The sequence below is a fragment of the Macrobrachium nipponense genome, chromosome 47, assembly GCF_015104395.2.
Source record: "Macrobrachium nipponense isolate FS-2020 chromosome 47, ASM1510439v2, whole genome shotgun sequence".
In the NCBI taxonomy this organism is placed as follows: Eukaryota; Metazoa; Arthropoda; class Malacostraca; order Decapoda; family Palaemonidae; genus Macrobrachium; species Macrobrachium nipponense.
The window spans coordinates 19,499,022-19,513,726 of NC_087222.1; the positions used below are offsets into that span (position 1 = coordinate 19,499,022).

Consider the following 14,705-nt stretch of genomic DNA (forward strand, 5'->3'; position numbering starts at 1 on the left):
GTACCGCCTCCAAACGGAGGATGAGTACTCTCAAATATGACCAACATTCCTTATGTATTTCTTGTAGGAAGATCCAGTGTAATCTGGGCCATAGATGTGATGAATGTAGGGATTAGTCTACAGATCAGATGCAGGCTTATATCAAACATCGGAAAGCTCTTGCTTCAAAGAGTAAAGCCAGGTAGGCTCCAGGAGTTAAACCCAAGGCAGAAGAAGTATCTAGTGACTTAGAGTCAGTTCTTTTTAAGAAGCTAGAAGAGGCTGACATCGAGTAAGTCTGGGTTATTGACTAATTTAGTCAATAACTCAGGTTATTGACAGGTTAGTAATAGGGAACAAACTACTAACCTTTCTTTTCCAGCTCCCTTGTCTGTTCCAGAACCAGCCCTGATGGGTACTGGGGGTCATGGAGTTCCAAAAACCTAAAGGGTAGGAACTACCATCCCCCCCTGGCATGGAGCAGGCAGTGTCTGCAGCAGAATTCCTCTATTCCCCTGAAAAAGTAAGTCTGAGTGTGAAATCAGAAGTCGGATTGACACAGACAACTAAAGTTAGGGATCAGTTAGGTGAGGTACGGTTCCAAGGGCAGTTTCCTTCAGATCCCGTTGGTAGTCCCTGTAAGGTAGGTTCACCGTTGAATCCTGAGGATTGCTTATTTTTGTACATGGAACTTACCCAGCAGATATATACTTAGCTATAGACTCCGTCGTCCCCGACAGAAATTCGAATTTCGCGGCACACGCTGCAGGTAGGTCAGGTGATCTACCGCCCCTGCCGCTGGGTGGCAGGAATAGGAACGATTACCGTTCTAGAACCAGATTTTCTCTGTCGCGGTAGTGTCAACATACGTTGTTGCTACCTCCTGACTTGATTTTCGTTTTTTCATCGCCATCGACCTTCTGGGCTGTCTTTTGCAGGGAAGTACTGGGTCTTTGGTTTGGCATACGCTTTTATTAACTTTTTAATGAATTTGGCTTCGAAATTTCGAAGAATATATTACGTGAAACTACCGAATTTTTCGGTAGACACTTATATTTTGCAATAAGGGAAATATTGATTTTTTTTTTTCACTAATACGTGTATAAGTGTTAGAACTTGATGAAGGAAATATAAGATCTAACTTCCTACTTTAGGAAGTCAGAAAGCATATAACTAGATACGCTTCCTTTAGAAGCTTTAAGAGCTCTCGTACTAACGAGCAGTTAGAGTATTGACAATTCTAGTAGTTGTTGCATCCTCATCACCTTCTTACTCCACAGAATCTACAAATTCATATGTGCAAATTTGAAGATAATGGATGGAGCTCAAAGGCGAGCTCTAAAAAGGTAAGAAGTGAATATAGTGTTCCCAGTGGCAGTGGAGGGTGCGTCTGATCGGCTCCGTAGCGCTTCCAGGCCTAGACCTCTTCCAAACTCCCAGACCCAGTGGAGGAGGAAAGTCGACAGCCGCAGGAAGGTTGGGAGAACCCCCACCCCCCCGGTCAGGCGTCCCCCTCGCAGGTTCTGTAGAACGTCCCAGACTGCCAAGGATAGCCATTGATAAGGCATCCTTAAAAAAGTGCGTCTCTTCATCTTACATCCGAAAAGACGAAGAATGTATGTTTGGAGCGATGATCTAGCGCGTTCTCTGAAACTAAGAGAACACTGAGCAAGAGCCAGCCGCTGCCAGGAAGCCGCGTTCCAGCAAGCTAGCGTGAGCTACGTTCCTATAGCAGCAGCGAGGCGCGTTCCAGCTAACAGACTAGCGCGAGCCGCGTTCCTACAACCAAAACGTGAGCCGCGTTCTAGAAAATTTTTCTTGGCGCAAGGCGCCTTCAAAGAGACGAAGCGCCAGCCTGGCGCAAATTGCGCCAGAAAAACAGACGGCTAGAGCAAGGAGCCTTACAGTAGAGTGGCAATCAGAACGATCCTTCCATTGAACGTTTCCGGGCAAGAGGCTCTTTCTAAAGGGGTCTATTAGGCGCTCGGAACTGTCAGGGCGCACGGGACCTTCCACGCAAGCGGAACGTTTCCAGGAGCGAGTCTCCTTTCTAGCGTGCGGAACATTCCAGGCGCTAGTGCAAGGATCCAGGCGCCAGAATATCCTTTCTCTATCTGCCTCGGCAGGGAAAGAAGGTAGTAGATTATCTGCTGTATGAGAATACGATACGGGGCAAATCATAAGCACATACCGTAGTTTCTTCTTTGCTGAGCAACTCAGTTACCAGTATCCTTTCCAGGAATTTCCTATGGAAGGACTACGCTTAAAAAAAGGGATTGTTAAGACAACACCTACTTAGCTTCTAGATTTATCGAGTCTTGTTTCGCTTAGATATGCATTATAAGAACTTCCTGAAGTTCGATAATAATTTTATAAGATTCCTTTATTAAATGGAGTAGCTGGCAACTCTGGAAGAGTAGGCCAGTCGGCTAACGAGACTGCTATCGCTTAGACACCAACGCAGTATCATGTAGGTGTCGTCATGAGTGGTCGGTAACATGTCTCTCTCTGCGGGATGGAATGAATAACCGTGTCTCTCCCCTACAATCGTGGTTTTAGCCTCGGATTGAGGGGATAGTTAAGCAAACATAAATAATATATTGTCTGCCTTTTGCTAAGAAGCTTTCAATAAGAAAGATATTACAAACATTTCAATGCTGTTTACCGTAGGTGTAACATTTTTAAAGGATTCTAACGCAGCAGAACTCTATATTGTATAATGCTCTCATGCTTACGAAAGCATGGCTTATTAGAGTACATGCTTAGTGAGAAGATGAATGTAGTAGAGAATTCACTTTAAGACTACCGGTATATGGTCAAGTCTTATGCACATACCGAGGTTAACTACAGAATTCCTAGTATCCTTACAAAGGTTTTCCTAGATTAATGCTGTTTACCACAATGTGACAGTATTATAAAGGATTCTAATACGGCAGCGCGCGATATATATAATTCTCTCATCCTTTCGAGAAACGCACACAACCTTTTTTAAATTCGGATATTGCTCAAGAGAAGTTGGGTGAGTCGGATGGGAAACATTCTCTAGTGGCAGAAGTTGTTTCCCTGAATGGCACTATACTACGGATATAGTAAAAGTTTTTTTTTTCCCACTAAGAACGAATTAAAACATGTGAAGGATGTCGGGTACCATAAGGGCATAGATGTTATGGCACATAACCTAAAAAGAACTAGAAGGAAGCGCCAGCCTGGCGCAGCGCCTGCCGCACCATCCAAGATATTTTCTCGTTTTAGCGAGTTATTAACCTAGAGTCCAGTAGCCTCTCGGACAGTAGGCTCGGTAACGGCAAGATTCGTTCCTGATTTCGTTACCCATTTAATCGAAAAGGGTCGCTTACAAGGAATGATGAAATGATTTATTTTAATCACTTAGGCCAATTCCACGACTCTCTCATATCGCAAAGAGCATCGAGAATCTCTTTTTCGCCCCTGTTCGCGTTAACAAAAGAGAACCTATTTGGGAACAGACACGGAACGTAACGATCCTTAAGAGGTTCGATGCAAGATTTGCATGTCCGTGAGAACCTTCTCGATCGAAGATAATAACTGTTAACGTATGTCTAACATTTATTGAAAAGAGTTGTGAGAACCTGCGGAAAGTCGTCTTCATAGATCTCTTTGTAAGGTAGAAGCGAACAGGCTTCCTTTAGACTGCTTCTTTTTCCTCGAACCAAGAGAGGTAGCAATATAAGACATCTTTAAATTTAAAGAAGGGGAATAAACTTTAGCTTTTTTTCCCCTAGTTATAAATTCTTAAACAGATATTAAGATAATTGGGCGTCAAAGGAAGAGAGGATGTATGCCTCATTTTGGCCTTAGAGAGGTTGGATTCACAGAAGCACGTTCTTCTCACAGCATGTTTCGTAAGGCTTTTCCAAGAGTATCTTGGATATTCTATCAGAATCTATAAATAGACCTATAAAACCTCTCCACTCTGAGTCTGTCCGCGTGCAGACTGACCAGAAGTGGACATGAATGAGAGGTTTTTTCAAGGTAAAGGACAATAGTCATGGCTAAGACATAGAATTGCTGCAGATCGTGCTAGATGGAATGAGGAAACTGTCCTCTTCCGATACCTCTGTGAACCACATAGCGAGGTTTTTTTCTTCACTTTCAGAGGGAAGAATCACCTATGTATATATCTGCTTTCAAAGAACGCAGTAAAAGGCCATACTCTGTCTCTACAAAGGGCAATTAGAGATAACAGAGGATTAAAGATCTTCGGGATATTATACGATAACCGCAATACGACAAGAGTAGGATATCATGTACTTCGAATGGGATTTTTTTTTTTTGTGGCCCCACCAGTTCCTGTTCCGACAAAATGGAACTGCTCCTCATCAAACTTCTTTGAGGAAGTTTTATGAAGGAATTCTTTGTTTCTCTTAGCCCTACAAACGACCAAGAAGTACAAGGGAATTTTTTGTGCATTGGAATCTCGCATCAGATTCAATGGAGACTCGGCAATGGGTTCTTGCCAGCATAGTATGTCTCGGCAAAAGAAATAAATCCCTCTATTCTGACGCAACGCTTTCAGATAGAAGTTTAGTTGCCCAGGCAGGGTACTTACATTTTCATCTACAGAAGAAGAGATGGTTTAAACGTTTGCCTACAGAGTCTCGGGGGGTGCGATGAGGTGGGCTCAAAATGCTTCCAGAAGGTATTCAGAAGGATACAATAAGAGCTAGAAATCAGGGTTCCGCCCAATTTCAGCTCAGAGTCTCCTTCGACTTCCAGACTCCTTCCCTTCCTCGGGCAAGGATAGGGAAGATTCTGCAACGTAGGAACCTCATCAACATGTAAGAAGAGATCTCGTTAGCAAAAGAAGTGTTCACGAACAAGGATCCTCCTCGAAGGAAGACTCTTCTCTCTCGTATTGTTAGATATCCTGTCGTCTACTGGGTGTAGCTGACTAAAATCACCTCCCCTTGCCAGGGGCCAAAAGCTCAAAGGGGAAGAATTTCTTCCACCCTTCTCCAGTCTCCTGATAAACTATGTGGTTGTTCAGGACTCTCGGACAATGTAGCGCCAGCCAAGCGCCAAATGCCAATACAGGCGAAAAACGCCAGAGGCGGACAGTTCCAAGGAACTCGGTCATGGTCTGATACTGAGAAGGAGCGGGCCTCCAACCTGGCGCAAATGCGCCAGAGGCGAACAAATCGGACAGATATAAGAGTGTCCGATGTCGGACAATTGCCAGACAGCCTAGAGACTCTTCCAAGCTCGAAGCTCCAGCAAGTGTGGAGGAGCCAAGCCAGGCGCGAGGCGCCAGCCAGGCTCTAGGAGCCAGCCAGGCTCTAGGAGCCAGCCAGGCTCTAGGAGCCAACCAGGCTCTAGGAGCCAGCCAGGCTCTAGGCCAGCCAGCTCTAGGAGCCAGCCAGGCTCTAGGAGCCAGCCAGGCTCTAGGAGCCAGCCAGGCTCTAGGAGCCAGCCAGGCTCTAGGAGCCAGCCAGGCTCTAGGAGCCAGCCAGGCTCTAGAAGCCAGCCAGGCGCCATCCAGGTGCCAGGCTCCTTCAAGGCTAGGCTCCAGTCAGGATTGAGGATCCATCCAGACGCAAGGCTCCTTCCAGTAAAGAGAAACCTAAAGCTCTGTCATGTAAGAGGGCTAGTCCCCATTGATATGATACAGGTAAGGCTCTGCCATGTAAGTGGGTCAGCCCCCATTGGCACGATCCGAGAAGGCTCTGTCCGTGTAAGCGGGCTAGCCCCCATTGACATGATCAGAAGGGTTTGTCAGTCATAGGTCCCTACCTCGCTGAAACTCTTGAGGCATGCAGACTCATAGACAGTAATCATGAAGTCTTCTGCCAGGCTCCAGGTGCCTTCCAGGCGCAAGGCACCAGCCAGACGCAAGGTCTCCAGCCAGGCGCGAGGCGCTAGCCAGGAAGGAGGAGCCAATCAGGCACCAGCCAGCGCGAGGCGCCATCTAGGCGCGAGCTCCCAGCCAGGCTCTATGGCGCCATTCAGGACGCAAGGCTCCAGCCAGGCGCGATGGCGCTAGGCGCCTGCCAGGCTACGAAGCGCGAGCCAGGCTCCAGGCTTCACCCAGAAGAGATCTATATCAAAGAACGCCCTGGCCTTCTTTGAGACATTGTGATCTCCTAAGCACTTGATAAGTGCATTGATGATTCCTTCAAACAGCTGAGAATTAAAAGTGCATGAAGTGCGAGCTTTTCCGAATTCTTGTTCTTTCCCTAACAATATGTCATAAGGACATATTAGCTGACATACGGGAGATGCAACTCTGTGTTGATTCCCATTATCCGAAGGATGTCAAGATACCTTCGAGGGATCCTTCTCTCTTGGTTGATACGTGTCTGCGGATACATTGCTGGGATAGGAGCAGATACTGATCCTTAACTAGTGAGTTAAATTTTATTTAACGTCGTGTTTTTTCTTTGGTTGTTTGAAAGGAGTTTGTAGATAACTCTTTTCAACTTAAGCACTAACCCTCGTGTTAGGATCAGGTGATCGGGATCGGTGTTGTGCTCCTTAATTATGCCACTAGGCATAGGCATATTGTCTTGTAAGAGGCTCTGTCGAGTAAATGGATAAGACCCCATCGACAGACCCACAGAACTCTTAGCCATAGGTCACATCCTCGCTGAGGCTCTTGAGGCGAAGCAGAGTTCCTAGCATTAGCCATGGAGTCTTACCGCCTGATCAAGTAGAACCAAGGTTTTATTTATTTATTACCTACAACGTATGTTGTTTACCTGTCTATTCAGTAAATAGTTGTCTCTTTCCCACCACCAAGGGTGTCAATCAGCTAAGTATATATCTGCTGGGTAAGTTCCATGTACAAAAATGATATTGTTAAGATACAATAAAGTTTTGTACATACTTACCTGGCAGATATATACGATTGATGGCCCACCCAACCTCCCCTCAGGAGACAGGTGGAAGAGAAAATCTGGTTCTAGAACGGTAATCGTTCCTATTCTGGCCACCCAGCGGTAGGGGCGGTAGATCACCTGACCTACCTGCAGCGTTGTGCCGCGAAATTCGAATTTCTGTCGGGGACGACGGAGTCTATAGCTAAGTATATATCTGCCAGGTAAGTATGTACAAAACTTTATTGTATCTTAACAATATCATTTCATGCCAATTTTGGGCCAAGGATGAACTCTTCCCTTCCTACTCCTGGGAGTTTGGACTCGTTTCCTTCAGCGGGGGATTCCTTAGATGCCCCTTCTTCCTCAATGGTTCCCTGCCCTTCGGGAATTACGTCAGAGTCGTTGTCCTCAAACATTGAGCAGTTTAATTTGGGAGAGTATAATGGAGACGTTTTAGGCCTTTCACAAGGGTACAGGTCTTTAGTTAGGCAATGTTTTCACTTGGGGTTTTGTAACATTTAATATCATGTTCTCAAAAATTTCCCAGAATTCTCTAATGATATGCTTTTGGATTTTCAGGGGGGTAATGAGTCTGTTTATTTTCTTTCCCTTAAAAGGATGACACCGTCGTCAGTTTCTCTTCTCCCAGTTTCGGTGGGTTCTGTTCTGGTTTCAGAGTTTTTATCTGCTCCTCCTCCGGGGGGTTTCAAAACTTCACCTGTTTCTGTTCCTCTTGAAAGTAATTTTGCTTCTAATTTGACCTTGTCACGTTCCGCAGGTTTTTCCCGTTTGGGACAGGGTTTGATTTCCTCTCTTTTTATCTCAGGTTACTCCTTTCGGTATTCCTCCTTCTTCCACTGGTTTCGGTGTTTCTCCGGCAGGGGTGCTGGTTACCTGCTCCACTTCCACGATCACAGGGCCTAGGATAGATCTCTCTCCCTTGAACCAATTCGTTAGCCAGACTCGGTTCACGATGGAAACGACACGTTCAGTGCTCGAATCCATCAGGTAGAACGACTTCATGCTTTTGGTGGACCTGAAGGATGCATATTTCCACCAGTCCTGTAGGACTTACCTCCACTTCATCCTCGAAAGGACGATGTACCAATTCAGGGCACTTTGTTTCGGTCTCTCAACTGCCCCACAGGGTGTTTATGCAAGTGTTCACACTGGTGTCAGCTTGGGCCCATTCAATCGGGATACGTCTCGAGGTATCTCTACAATTGGCTGGTCCTGGTGAGCTCCCGCTCGCAGTTGCTGCAGGACAGGGATCGACTCCTCGGATTCTGCTGCGATCTTAGGATCGTGGTGAACTTCGAGAAGTCAGATCTCGAGCCCAAGCAGAGGAGAAGTACCTGGGCATGCTGATCGACATGGTAGCAGGGTGAGTCTTCTCTGCAGACTCACGGATCAGCAGGTTCAGGGAGGCAGCCGGATGGTTCCTGTCTCAACAGGAACAGGCAGCTCAGCAGTGGCAGGTCGTGATTGGTCACCTGTCGTCTCTAGAGAAGTTAGTTCCTCATGGGGATCTTCACCTGCGGTCTCTTCAGTGGAGGCTTAAGGAGTGTTGGTCAAAGGCAAGGGACCCGCCATACCTCCCCGTCCCTCTCACGGAGGAGGTGAGGCAGGGCCTAGCCTGGTGGCTGGACGACGGGAACCTTGTAATAGGAGTGCCTCTCCACACTCCCCCTCTGGAGATGCTGGTGTTCTCAGACGCATTGACCGAGGGTTGGGGCGCACACCTGGAGGAGTTGCTGGTTGCAGGTGTGTGAAACCATCACGACAAGCACCTTCACATCAACGTCCTGGAGCTCAAGGCAGCATTCCGCGCACTCCAAGAGTTCCGGGAACGAGTGATGGGACACTCATGATGTTGATGAGCGACAACACTACAGTAGTGGCTACATCAACAGACAGGGGGTGCCTAGTGTCCCTCCCGTTGCACCAGTTGACGATGCAGGTACATGAGTGGGCAGTAGCCCACTCGGTAGAGCTGTCAGCTAGATAAATTCCAGGCAAGAGGAACCTAGTGGCAGACAAGCTCAGCCGTCGGAATCATGTGATTGGGACCAAATGGTCTCTTCACCCAGACGTGGCGGAAAGGCTATTTGACCTGTGGGGGCATCCGGTTGTGAATATGGTCGCCACCTTGTGCAACAGAAAACTCCAGGTTTTCTTCTCAGTTGTGCCGGACCCATGGGCAGCTGCAGAGGACGCGTTTCAACACCCGTGAGACAACCTCCTTGTCTACACCTTTCCCCCGTTCTGTCTGATTTGCAAGGTGATCAGCAGGGTGCTGGTCACCAGCAATCTTCGGATGATTCTGTTGGCACCCAAATGGCCTCATTCCGTTTGGTATCCGGACCTGCTGGCTCTTCTCTCGGAGGCACCGCGAGAGATTTCCCCCTGGCACAACCTCCTGTGCCAACCACACGTGGAACGGTACCACCGAGCAGTCCGGTCCTTGTGTCTTCACGGCTGGCTGTTATCCACCATCTCTTGCGAGCGAGAGGCTTTTCTCGCCGAGCAGCAACAGAGATGGCAGGGTACCTCAGACAGTCCTCTGCAGCAGTGCACCAGGGGAAGTGGTCTGTCTTCTGTGGTTGGTGTCATGGACACTCTTCAGCAGGTAGCGGATTTCCTCGTATTCCTTCGCCGAGAGAAGTTCCTCTCAGTCTCCGCAGTTAAAGGCTACAGAGCCCCTCTGGGCCCAGTCCTTAAAGTGCAAGGAGTGGACATTTCCACTTCCATGGAAATCTCACTCCTGATGAAGAGCTTCGAGAGGTCTTGCCCACCCAGGGAACTCCGGCCCCCGGGGTGGGATGTGACTCTCATACTTAGGAGCTTGACTCGCAAACCTTTCGAGCCGCTCCATCTAACCACACAGCTAAGTTTTTGTAAGGAGATTTTCTACTAGAAACAAAAGGAGAACTAGGAATATATTTAGGTATATTTTAAGAATCACATATTAAACATTCAGTAGATTTCATAGACAAAGTTAAGAAAAAGAATATAGAGGGACACATGGTTTGTTTTGACGTAATAGCATCATTCACCAATGTCCCCTTAGATAAAGTATTAGAATTTCTTCAGACTAAACATAATAAGGGGATTTTCAATCCAAACATAGAAATAGGCATCTTCCTTGAGTTGACTAAATTATATATATATATATATATATATATATATATATATATATATATATATATATATATATATATATATATATATATATATATATATATATATATATATATAATAAAAGGAGCCCATAAAAAAACACCAAAATGTAGAGAGGAAGTACTATATTCAGAGACTGCTGTCTCTCTCTTCAGGTATATGAATGAGAAAAGTTTACAGAAAAGGTGGGGTATTTATACCAAGAGATCCTTCCAACAAGTAAGCCAATTTAGGTCACCCCCGCTGATAATCTTCCTTTAATCTTCTTAAGCGTTGGTTGAATAAAGACTTCGTCGATGACATCCGAAATCCATGCTCCTTTTGAGATGTTCATTACCTGCTTCTCTTTTATTAAGGCCGATTCCATCATTTGACTCTTGTACCGGCAGTTGCTGCTATAAATTACACGTGACAAATTCCAGTTTATTCTATGGTTATGTTCATTTATATGGTTAAAAACAGCCGAGTTCTGTTGCCCATACCTAACTGACCGTTTGTGTTGTATTAATCTCTGGGGAAGTGATTTCCCTGTAAATCCGATGTAAGATAGGTCACAGTCTTGGCATGGGATCTCATAGACCCCAGAGTCCTTGGGAGATGTCTTTTGTTGGATGTTAATCAGGGATTTGGCTAGGGTGTTTGGGTAGGTAAATGCAAAAGGGTTGGATTTCCCAAGGGTGTGGGTTATCTTAATCGTCTCCAGGTGAGGAATTTTATTTTATTGTTGGGTGTGTCTCTGGTCTTGTCTTTCTTTAGGGGTCGGTTAGGAAAAATTATGTTTGCTTTTTGAATTGCTTTCTCAATTATATGGTCAGGATACTTTAAAGATGAAAGTTGCTTGCGAATTAGTTCAAATTCTTTTTCCAGGAAATCTGGGGAACAAATTCGTAAGGCTCTTAAGAATAGGTTACTGGCTACACCTATCTTGATAGTAATGTCGTGATAGCTAAAGTAGTGAATATATGAAAGTGAGAACGTTGGTTTTCTGTATATGGTAAATTTGTATTCTGTCGTGTCTCTGATTATTAAAACATCAAGAAAAGGAATTTTGTTGTCTGTTTCCCATTCAACTTTAAATTTGATGCTGGGCACTAATGCGTTTAATTTTGAGAGGAATTCATTAAAATTACCCCACCTATTATCCCAAAATGTTAGAATATCATCCACGTATCTCATCCACAGCATGTTTTTGGGTTTTATTGCATTTATTACTGTAGTTTCAAAGTATTCCATGTACATTTTGGTGTTTTTATGGGCTCCTTTTATTAGATGGAATTCTGTTGTTACAGAACATTTTTACTCTATATATATATATATATATATATATATATATATATATATATATATATATATATATATATATATATATATATATATATATATATATATATATATATATATATATACTATATATATATATATGCAAGTTCAAGTAATTTACTTAAGAATAATATATTGCATAACATGTACTTCTCATTACCTAGTTTACTCATTATTTTCTTCACATTCTGGTTGAAGGTATTCTGAAGCTTTGGATTGTTGGATGATTCTCTATTTTAGCATGGGTAGTTTCATCATCTAGTAGCCTGTACATTTTAACCCGATATTCTGAACTATTCATGACAACAATGCTACCCCCTTTGTCAGCTTTCATAATTTTAATATCTTTGTATCTTTTTAATCCTTTCAGAGCGATACTAAATCTCCTCGGCAAGATATCTCCAAGTTTGCTTTTATTACTCCCTATCATCACTCCTGTGAGAAAAGGAGCTAAATCATTGTGTTGTTCAACATTAAGGTAGTTAATCTTGCTGTTGAATTCTATGTTGCTATTGTTTGTAGTCCCTACACAGAAATGTAATCCTAGCCCTAAGTGCTGCTGTTTCATCCCTAGTCAATAATCTACTTGAGATATTCTTTATAATATCCATATTGCTATGTCTTATCCAAACAGAATTACTTAATAATCTCTCAAACTTATTTTTAATGTTGACCACGTTGCGATTTGTATCAGTTTGCTCTACTGTTGACCTGCCCAACATCTTGCTTGTAGCACTCACCCCTTATTTGTCTCTTGAAGTGTGTTTTGTGTACTCCTTACACCAGCAAATGCAGCATCTTTCTTCCTTAAACTCTTGCAACTGATCCTTGATGTATCGTTGAAAACTACAAATGAGCTACATTTCAACACCTGTATGAAGTTGCTGGAACTCAAGCTGTTCATTATGCAAGAAGATATGAAGCACAACTTTACAAAACCAAAGCCATGAAAAATAAGGTCTGGTTTATAAGTGAATGTTTGAAGTACAAAGTGTGTCCAAAAACATATGGCAGGATTGGAAAAAGACCCTGGAGTGGAGAAGCATTCAGCAGTTTTCAAGGAGGATGCCAGGGTGACTGGTTTCTCCACCTTCCCCCTCCTCGTCCTTCTACTCCTCTTCCTTTAGGTTGAGGATAGGACTCAAACTTACACTTGCTGGTATGGCGATTGATGCAGTAAGCTTGCACATCGAGCTGCCTTTCTATTTTTCTTATCAGAATTACAGAAGCAATCCTGCTCCTTCATCTAGTAAGGGCTGTGGATGTGGCGGTGACAACACCTTCCTTGTCAGTGCCAAGCTATATAGCTCCTCCTCTCTTAGTGTACTACATCATCCACTAGTGTGACTCCCTCTGTGGAGATGGGAACACATCCCCATATTCTGAGGCAGGACATGTCCATGCCCCTCCCACTGGGGTACTCTGTGTTTTCTCCCCCAGCCACTTTTGTCTCTGTGACCCCTCGAGCACTGTCGCCTTTAAACCTCCCTCCAGGTGTTAGTGCTCCCTCAGTTCCCGTACCCGCCCTGCTGCTGCTTCCCCTCCTCCTGTACTGTGCCCACCCACCAAAAGGAGAAGGTGGTCTCGTCTCCAATCCCCCCCCCCCCCCCCCCCCCCCCCCCCCCCCCCCCCCCCCCCCCCCCCCAACAACGTCTCATCTAGGTCCTCGCCTCCTTTTGCTGCAGCATCTTCCTGCAGAGAATGTTTGGTTCTCGCAGCAAGAGGCAGGGAAACCATGGAAGCTACTTGCTATGGCAGCTTTTCAGGCAGTCTCCTAGCTGGATCTGTGGTCTCACAGTATCCAGGTTTGCAGCTTCCTCAGGAACTATCGTTCCCTGGGAAGACTCAACCTTAGGGAGACTTTGTCAGTCTGGAGGTAGGGTGGGCCATTTCCTAACCTAGCCCACCAGGACCGCCAACCTCCTGTGGGTGAACCTGGTGCTGAGGAGGAGCATGGATGTAGTCTTGCATCACATCACCAGGTCCATTGATCTAGGGGTGGCTTTGGATTTTAAGAATGGACTGTTGCTGGGTTCTGCTCTTCTCTCCCTAGAAGAAGTTGGTAGATGCTCTGGTGGAGGAACATAAGAGCTGAACACAGCGACCATCTTATCCACCACGCAATTGCAAAGACCTCAGACTCTGCATACAACAGCATCTAGACCACTGAGTCAAGCTAGCTCTTCCTCTGCCCCTAAGAAGCCTATTTTTCCTAAGGGAGCACAAAGAAATACCCAGCCTTCTTCTGTCTCCTCGAAAGGATCACAGTTGCACTCCTTCCAGCCCTCCTTCTCCCAGGGGAGGTAAGAGGGGAAATGCTAGGGGTGGCATTCCCTTCCAGCTGCTGCCTTTGGTGGGGGAGTGCCTATCGAGCCATCAGGCAACATGGCAGCGACATGGAGCTGAGACCTGGGTAGTAGACATCCTTCGGGAGGGATATCTACTCCCCTTCAATTCGAGGCCACCTCTTAAACCAACTTCTGGCATGTCTTCAGACCTACAATCCATGGTTCAGCCAAGGATGCTAGCACTGAAGCAAAGGAGCTGTGAGATCTGTCTTCTTAATTTCTACAGCCGACTCTTCTTAGTAGAGGAAACCTCTAGGGGCTAGAAGAACCAGTATTAGATCTCTATCCATTTGAACTTTGTTCACCAGACTCGGTTCATGCTCTGCGCTTGTTTCGATCAAGGAGTACTACTTCATGCTGTTGTGGACTTGAAGGATGCATATTTTCAAATACCCATTCATCAGTCCTCCGATAGTAACCTTCGTTTTAATCCTGATTGGACGGTGTTTTCAATTCAGGGCACTGTACTTCAGACTCTTGACCACCCTTCAGGCAGGGCCCATTTGGTAGAGATAAGTCTTCTAAGGTATCTTGATGATTGGCTAGTCCTACAGGATAAAGTACCTGGGCATGCTCATCGATATGGTAGCAGCATGAGTCTTCCCCACAGACTCGCATACCAGCAACTTCAGGAAGGCAGCACAGCTGTTTCTGTCATGACAGGAGCAGCCAGCTCGGCAATGGCTAGTCATGATCGGTCACCTGTCGTCTTTGGGGAAGCTGGTCCCTCTTGTGCGGCTTCACCTTGGGTCTCTCCAGTGGAGACTGAAGGAGTTTTGGTCACTGGCTTGAGACCCTCAAACCTTTCTCATTTCACTGTCTAGGAAGTGAGAGAGAATTTAGCCTGGTGACAAGATGACAGGAACCTCTTAATAGGAGTGGAGTTGCACACTCCCCCTCCAGACATGCTTCTCATATCAGACGCATTGTTCAAGGGTTGGGGAGTGCACCTGGATGGGTTGCTGACTGCTGGAGTGGGGAACCATTATGACAAACGCCTTCACATCAACATCTTGGAACTCAA

The 14,705-nt window shown here is 45.5% G+C and overlaps 1 protein-coding gene and 1 long non-coding RNA gene across 5 annotated transcripts in view; one reads left to right on the forward strand and one right to left on the reverse strand.

Moving 5' to 3' along the window:
* LOC135204743 (zinc finger protein OZF-like) overlaps positions 1–14,705 on the forward strand; it is a 535,786-nt gene that overhangs the window by 429,368 nt on the left and 91,713 nt on the right. The window contains exons 1-2 of one of the 4 annotated variants that reach the window (XM_064234905.1): positions 9,524–9,730; positions 11,704–11,811. The exons of 2 other annotated variants lie outside the window; for them this stretch is intronic. The gene's annotated coding sequence lies outside the window, so the exon portion shown is untranslated. Of the gene's footprint in view, positions 1–9,523; positions 9,731–11,703; positions 11,812–14,705 lie in introns of those variants that run through there. One more of the 4 variants, XM_064234904.1, reaches the window with a different exon arrangement.
* The window catches only part of LOC135204747 (uncharacterized), a 222,743-nt gene that overhangs the window by 164,249 nt on the left and 43,789 nt on the right, over positions 1–14,705 (reverse strand). The gene's annotated exons all lie outside the window — the stretch shown is intronic.